This window comes from Eucyclogobius newberryi, unplaced genomic scaffold (assembly GCF_026437365.1).
Source record: "Eucyclogobius newberryi isolate DKJ021-1_F unplaced genomic scaffold, fEucNew1.0.hap1 SCAF_12, whole genome shotgun sequence".
NCBI classification, from domain to species: domain Eukaryota; kingdom Metazoa; phylum Chordata; class Actinopteri; order Gobiiformes; family Gobiidae; genus Eucyclogobius; species Eucyclogobius newberryi.
This window is the reverse complement of record NW_027315746.1, coordinates 27,210,969-27,219,655: the sequence shown is the minus strand read 5'-3', so window position 1 is coordinate 27,219,655 and position 8,687 is coordinate 27,210,969. Positions and strand designations below refer to the sequence as shown.

General features: G+C 39.7%; 1 long non-coding RNA gene across 1 annotated transcript; it reads left to right on the top strand.

Annotated features, from left to right (window-relative positions):
• The first annotated feature begins 926 nt into the window (after window positions 1-926).
• LOC140355771 (uncharacterized) lies at window positions 927-1,966 on the top strand. The gene is made up of 3 exons (XR_011926022.1): window positions 927-1,050; window positions 1,114-1,176; window positions 1,608-1,966. It is a non-coding gene; the product is annotated as an uncharacterized lncRNA (long non-coding RNA).
• The last annotated feature ends 6,721 nt before the right edge of the window (window positions 1,967-8,687 follow it).

Below are 8,687 nucleotides of genomic sequence, written 5' to 3'. Positions count from 1 at the left end.
AACCACCCTGAGTACCTGATTAGCATCTAAATGTCCTGGTCCTCTACCTTTCCAGGGGTTCAGTAACCCATTATAAATAACAGGAAGATTGAACCTTAGCCCTCCATTTCTGTTTAAAGAAGGTCTTTCTTTTTTAACAAAAATAGCTTCCTTGACTCCTCTTTCAAACCATCTTTTCTCCCTGCTTAAAACCTTCACCTCACCGTCTTCAAACGAGTGATTAGAGGCTTCAAGATGGAGATGCACGGCACTCTGTGGTCCTGAACTTGTATTTCTTCTGTGCTGATAAAGCCTCTTGTGTAGAGGCTGTTTTGTCTCACCTATGTACCGTTCTTTACAGCTTTCTTCACTGCATTGGATCGAATAAACTACATTGCTCTGTTTTTGAGTCGGCAGTCAGCAGTCTCAGTGCTGTGAAACGACCAGAATCTAGACATACAGACATGGAAATAATCAGAAGTGTCATTCTGTATGTGGAAGTGAGAAAGCTGTTGATAGACCGCTTTCTCAAGGACTTTTAGAAAAAGCAGGATTGAGATGGGCCTATCATTTTTCATTACTGAAGCATCAAGACCGCACTTCTTCAGGAGAGGCTTAATGATTGTTGTTTTCAAAGCCCTTGGGACTGTCCCAGATTGAAATGACATATTGACTATTTCAGTGAGTGGTACTGACACACTGACAACACATCGAGGCAGCATGTAGATGTGTAGATGTGACTGGTGATAATCTCCTGGACAGTGTTGTTAGTGTGGCCATATCGCATTTTGGGCCGCCCTTAGATCTGAGCCCGCGTTCTCATTGGCCATTCATGCCGGTCGCCATTCATAAAAAAGCCCCCCCTGATTTTTACGCTCCCTCTGGCCTCTCGCATTGTGCCCGCCCACCGGCGTCACACTTCCGCGTTCCTCCAGCGCCTCACGGCAGGTAAGCGGAGCGCTGTCTCCCTCCTAAATTTTGTGGACTGTCTTCTAATCTTAGACTCCTTTTTGTTAGCACGGACAGTCACCTGTAACCACAGATGCGGGTCACTCACTACCGCAAGCTTAGGTAAGCTCCCCTCATTTTAAGATCCGCGATCGTCTGACGCGCTTAGGCTCTCCTGTTTTATAGGCTTTGACGTAGCTGTTCGCTCTCGCCTCTCCCTCATCGGAGCTCTAAGTCGCGCTCCAAAGAGTAAGTATGCCTGGGTCAGTGGCAAACTAGTGTTAACAACCAAATTCAGTGTTTGATTCCTCCGCTGTATGTAGGAGCTGCCGCTTTGCTCCCGCTTTGCTGCCGCTTTGCTGCCGCTCCGCTTTGCCGCTGCCGTTCCGCTCTGCTGCCGCTCCGCTTGGCCGCTTTGCCGCTGCCGCTGTGCTCGGAGTAACCCGCTTTGCGCGGACTAACATCCTCCTGGTCGGACTGACGGCGCAGGCCGGCGCTTGATTGTGCCCCCACGCTGCCCGATTGTGCTCTCCCGTGGTCTGTACCAGCTCTGCGCTGAGTGTGTCGCGCATGGGCGCGATATAGACGTTTTTCTGCTGCTCTACCTACATATCCCTTTGCCGTGCCTACACTGGACTCAAATTATGTACCGCTTTTAATACATTTTTTCTGTGTTATAGGGGCTGATGGTCTGACACCGTGGTGGATTCCCCTGGTGGTGGTTCCCGCGTTTTGGTTTGTGGTGCACTGTTTTGTTGTTTTGGCGTTTTCTTATTAGGTTACTGCCCCATTTGTTTACCTCCACGGCTAAACCTCAGCCCCCCCTCCAACGGTCTTATTGAGTTTATTCATGTGTATGTGTGTGTGCGTGGTGTTGAGTGGTAGCATTTTAGCTTTTAGGTTAGATTGTTTAAAAATATTATGGTCTTGGTTAAAATGTGTTTTAGATTGTTAGCATTATCTATTTAAATAATAAACATGTTGTAATTTATGGAACTGTCTCTGTCTCATCAGTAATCCTTATCTGCGTGCCTTACTAATTTTCCCCAGTTTAAATTGGGGTGGCGTTGTTGGACAACTTACCATTCAAACAATATAAAAATACTCGTACTGCCACATTAGCCACAGGAGGAAAAATAGAGCGCGTTGGCTATTCAATTGTTATTTGCATTGTGGAATTGATAGTATTTTAACATTTATATTGCTAAAAAATACTGCAAAGTCCTTAACCTTGGCTGTGGAAACTAACTCCAACGGCAGTTGAGTTGGAGGATTTATCAATATTTTACTGTCACAAACAGGACACGTGAGTTATTGCAGCTACTTCCATTTCATTTAATTTTCATTTCAGAAAGATACCTCTCCCTTGTTCTACACAGTATCTCGTTGTAAAGTAAGTTTTCCTGTCATAATAGACCTCAAACTGACTTATGCCATTTTCACTTCCACATCCACAACACTGGATGTAACAGACTTTAACAGATCATCAACGTTACACAGAAAGTATTTTCAAATGTTCATGAACATGGCACCTGTACTGTCATTTATATGTCTCCTACTTACAACTGCAGGACCAGCAGGTGGTTTGGGAGTGACAGACAGGGTCACATGGACCAGATTGACATTTGAAATATTAACCCCCTTTGTGACCAGCAGGTTCAAAGTGTGCCCTCTGCTGTGGGCGGGGCCATTCACATGCTGAATCAGGCAAAAAGTTCCAATGAGAGAATCAAGCTCTTTTCTGTCAACCATTGTCCACTGTGTGGACACTCTGTCTGTGCATACGACTGAAAGCATCTCAGTAAAATCATCAATAAAACATTGATAGTGCTGGGGAGGATTTTGTAAAACTATAAAGAGTATAGTGAGAGAGGGTTTTTGTTCCATCTTAAATGACACATATTCAAACGATGAAAACACCCAAATGACCAGCAATTACATTATCTCTAAACCGAGCACAAACACCTCCACCCCTTCTACTTTCTTGTGGCTCAGATTCAAATTTGTATTTGGGTGGAGACGATTCCACTAGAACTGCATTTCCTGTGTCTTTGTCAAGCCATGTCTTGGTTAAAAACATAAAATTAACATTACAGAAAGAGTTAAAATTATTCATGATGAGGCACTTGTTGCATAAAGACCTGACATTGAGCACTCCAAGTTTCTAAAAGGTACAAACTGTTACCAGGATATAAGAATAAAAACATTGCAAGGACAATAAAACAGTCAAATAAATACAAAATTGACTCATCTGTAAAAGAGTTTCTAATACAAATCAATCAAAGATACTACAGGGAGATTTAGAACAAGCTGAAGTTGTGTGAATGACCCCTGTCAGACCCTTGTCTGGCTCCCCCTGGGCCCCCTCCAGCTGTCTACATAAATACACAGCAAAGAACCTCAGTCCAACAAGGTTTCATTTAGCAACCACACTATTGTTACGGAAATCATGTCCCACTTTAACTACAGTATAATGACTATTTGGGGAAAGTGGACGAATGGGCCGGAAGCTTCACTATTGACAAAGCGTTTGTCCAAATATTTGATTTCACTGAACCCGAAATAAGGAAGGTATGGGCCTATTGTTTTTCTTAGCCCACATCCTGTGATTGTCATGGGAAGATTCTTCACTCAAAGAATCAGATAGAAAAGGCAATAAAACCAGAAAACCGCCAGGAGTTAGTATTCTATGTAAGATATACTACATGGTTTCAACATGTGGCCTTGCACACCACTCTAGGTTTTTTTGGTGAGAAAACGTTGTGACAGTGTAAAATATAATTCTGTAGGTTCAATTATAGAATATTATTCATTATATTATATTTCCCATTACATGTCTTCATAAAACACCTTCATAAATATAAAATATAAAATGAACAATTACTTGGTGTTGGTTGGAAATGTTTCTGTGAGTGAGTCCTAAGTCTTTGTATGTTCAAAATCTTAAATATTATTATGTGAAAACTGTCATTTGCACTTTAAAGGTGCACTTTGTATCTTCTCTGGTAGACAATCTGCCACATGTTTGCCGCCATGGAGATATCATTTTTTGCCTATGCTGTTACGCCTGGGGTCCACTTCTTTTATAAGATTTATGCATGTCACACGACAAGATGTGAAGAGTTTGAAGTTGTAAGACATCAGACGTTCAGACTGTGCGATGGTTCACAAGCTCAGATGAGGCTACAACCAAAGTTTGTCTGAATGAATATCAGGCTGTGGGCTCTGTGTGCTAAAGTTACTGTAGTTGCACCAGTTAGGTGAAGCTAATGCTACATGCTAGCAGTGTTTTTGCGTTTGTGAAAGTTACTAATGGCAAAGGGAAATTGGAAGGTGTTCCTGGTTCATGCCAAGCTCTTCTGCAGTTACCTTTAGAAATGGTTGTGATGGTTGTATTTACAGTTGGTCACATGTTTGTATTTACAGTTGGTCACATGTTTGTATTTACAGTTGGTCACATGTTTGTATTTACAGTTGGTCACATGTTTGTATTTACAGTTGGTCATGTTTTTGTGTTTACCATTGGTCACATGTTTGTGTTTACCATTGGTCACATGTTTGTGTTTATCATTGGTCACATGTTTGTGTTTATTATTGGTCACATGTTTGTGTTTATTATTGGTCACATGTTTGTGTTTATTATTGGTCACATGTTTGTGTTTATTATTGGTCACATGTTTGTGTTTATCATTGGTCACATGTTTGTGTTTACCATTGGTCACATGTTTGTGTTTATCATTGGTCACATGTTTGTGTTTATTATTGGTCACATGTTTGTGTTTATTATTGGTCACATGTTTGTGTTTATTATTGGTCACATGTTTGTGTTTATTATTGGTCACATGTTTGTGTTTATCATTGGTCACATGTTTGTGTTTATCATTGGTCACATGTTTGTGTTTATCATTGGTCACATGTTTGTGTTTATCATTGGTCACATGTTTGTGTTTATTATTGGTCACATGTTTGTGTTTATTATTGGTCACATGTTTGTGTTTATTATTGGTCACATGTTTGTGTTTATCATTGTTCACATGTTTGTGTTTATTATTGATCACATGTTTGTGTTTACCATTGGTCACATGTTTGTGTTTATCATTGGTCACATGTTTGTGTTTATTATTGGTCACATGTTTGTGTTTATCATTGGTCACATGTTTGTGTTTATTATTGGTCGCATGTTTGTGTTTATTATTGGTCACATGTTTGTGTTTATTATTGGTCACATGTTTGTGTTTATCATTGGTCACATGTTTGTGTTTATCATTGGTCACATGTTTGTGTTTATCATTGTTCACATGTTTGTGTTTATTATTGATCACATGTTTGTGTTTACCATTGGTCACATGTTTGTGTTTATCATTGGTCACATGTTTGTGTTTATTATTGGTCACATGTTTGTGTTTATCATTGGTCACATGTTTGTGTTTATTATTGGTCACATGTTTGTGTTTATTATTGGTCACATGTTTGTGTTTATTATTGGTCACATGTTTGTGTTTATTATTGGTCACATGTTTGTGTTTATCATTGGTCACATGTTTGTGTTTATCATTGGTCACATGTTTGTGTTTATCATTGTTCACATGTTTGTGTTTATTATTGATCACATGTTTGTGTTTACCATTGGTCACATGTTTGTGTTTATTATTGGTCACATGTTTGTGTTTATCATTGGTCACATGTTTGTGTTCATCATTGGTCACATGTTTGTGTTTATCATTGGTCACATGTTTGTCATTGTTCACATGTTTGTGTTTATCATTGGTCACATGTTTGTGTTTATCATTGGTCACATGTTTGTATTACGGTAGGTCACATGTTTGACAGAGATTGATATTTGACACAGTGAAAGGAGGTCTCACTCTGCGACCAAGTCTCCAAAATGTCAGACAGGTTTGATAGAAATCACAGCTCGTCTTTTAATCTTCTCTCACTGTGAAACGTACGATCTGAAATCTTTCATCGCAGATGGACAACATCGTACAGTGGACACCATGTATTTCCATTAAACAAATACATAAAACATATTTTAACATTATTTGCATCCTCATGAAAATAAAGCTCTGAATTTTATCCCCACAACAAGAAGTCAAAGGTTAAAGAGAATCGTTACTCCTCTTTGGAAACAGGAGTGTGGCCGGCGAGGAGGAGCTCATGCTTTTAATCACGCAGCCTAGAGTTTGACATTTGTGGGCAGGAGTGACTGGAACTATCGTCTCGTGGTAATGCAAAACCAGTCCATGCATAAATATACAGCGCAGATGGTGGTGAGGAGAGTGCAGAGCCTTCAGAGGTCAGGCAGGTCTGTATAGATACGCCATTGTCTGTGTGCAAACACAGCATACCTTACATTCAGACTGCATTGTCAGGCTCACCCACACTGCACATGCCTCCAGGAAGGGATTAATATAGATGTAGAATACAAGGTTTCAAATACATGTAGAAAATGTATGGATTATAAAGTCTTTGTTCACTAACTTACACCACTTGCCAGCCTAGTAAGAAGAACATTTTCTGGGGTGCCCCCTTCCTAAATAAAATTCTCTCTCTCTTTTTGCATCACTGATACGTGGCTTTCCTAAAGCGGCACATGGACAAGATCATGTGTAAAGCTCCATATTCAAAAGCCATTATGGCACCCAGGGCCGTTTGTTCAGTGTTCTCAATTATAAGACATTTAATTTGTTTCTGTACATAATATCAGACACACGAGCATCTTGCTTCCATATTGCCTTGATAAAGGTGCTCCTTGTCTGGAAAGTCCAGAGTAGTATCTCTGTACTTTTTATACAGAGTCTAGTATTTCAGTGACATTTTAGTCTCAGAGGAGCTCATAAGTCATCCATCATTTAGAACCAAATCAAACTCATCTCAGATGAAAAGAGCTTCTCTGCAATATTCTTCCATTCCTTGTGATATATCTTCTCTGTAAGCAGCCATATTTGATTTGATATGGACGGACCGTGCTTGTCCCTGATTGGCTAATACACCTGTCAATCACGGCCATCTGAACTCAAGGAGATGAAACTTGTGACCGGACTCACATTTTCGTAAAGTGGCTGGTCAGGCAGGGCACCACCAGCTTGTTGCCATGGAGACATTCCAAGCAAAGGTAGGTTGCTTGCGCTCAACTAGAAAAGTTCCACACTGCATCTTTAAGGTCTTCTGAATTTTTGTCCAATTTATTTCTTTGTTTGTTAAGCTCTGAAAAAGGTTTTGAGAAAAAAGGTTCATTGCCATTTTTCACAAACTAGGAACTTGCGTCGCCATTAAGGTGCAACATGCAATAATTGTAGTAATAATAAATAATAGTGAATAATAGTACCTAACTAGTCACAAGCGCATACTCTCTGCGTCACGCTAATTTCAAACTCTTAGTCGTCAAATCTTGTTTAACTATTTATTCATAACCATCAATAGATAAATGTGATTTTTCCATACAAAACTTACTTTTAGTTTTTGTATGCGTTAAAAGTAGAAGTTATTGGAGACGTGACAGATGTTTACAGATTTACCACTTATTTAACCTATACAAACCCACCTTAATCCCATTTTATACATCTCTGCACATTCTTTTAGCCTTTCGTATTTTATAGCTGGTCATAAAAACCTGCACTAAAACACCGTATCTCTCTCGATCTGGGGTTGCGCGCATCGCTGTACCATCCTTTCCTCTTCTTCTCCTTGTTTGTCCCGATAAAAACAAATTAAAATACAATTAGGGAGTCGAGCACTTGGTCCAGTTGACCTTCGGAGCGCCGGACCCATGGGAATAAAGTACACGTCTTTTTCAAGCCAGGTGCCGTGCAAATATAGCTGCAAGGTGGGGCCGAGCTCGGACATAATATAGCCAGAGTTCACACCGCCCCGGTCAGATCAACTCGAATCAACAAAACTCAAAACTACTTCCCCTCCAGAAAGATTGCATTGTTGTCCTGCGACTTCCTCTGCGTTCTGTTTACTGATTGCGGCCAAACATATGCACATTGCTTCTGGATGTTTTGTTATTACGTTTCTACTTTTCCTGAGCAATGTGGAATTCCGCTCATACCACGTGGAGGTTTGTAATGTGCACTGCATGTTCTGCACAAATGAGATAGAAGATAAGGCTTTGGATATGGCGCAGGGAGTCTCACTGTCGCCCCCTAGTGAACGCATGCAAGGGTGCGATGGATGAGATGATGTCTGGGTTTTTTGGGGGGGAATACAAAATCCTATTCATTAGTTGATGTAATCCCAATTAAAATTACATTATTCATTTAAAAATGCCACACTACAATATGATTGATGAATAACACAACTTTTATTCACTGTAATTAAACATGAACAAAGACTTAATTCATAATGAAAAAAATGTTTAAGAATGAGGCTAAGGAACTACTTATTATTACCCTGACCCTTTAATTAAGTAGTAGTAGTAGTAGTAGTAGTAGTAGTAAGTCGGTCTGAATCTTTCTTAACAGACTATTTGTTCAAGTCTTTATTATGGTGCAGTTATTATAATGTGGTACAGATTTATGCCATTAGACATTTTTCAATTGATATTTCAAGTAACATAAAACACTGTAAGATTAAATGTCATATTTTACTGCTAAGAACTAGTATATTAAGTCCCACTTCATAGTATAGTACTAATTCTTAAAGTCCAACCATCTGCACTTCATTAGACTCATTCTGAACGCTCCTCAGGTTGCAGCAGGTGAAGTTTTTCCATGTTTTGAAAAATAAATATAAATTCCATGGCATCTTTTCCACAG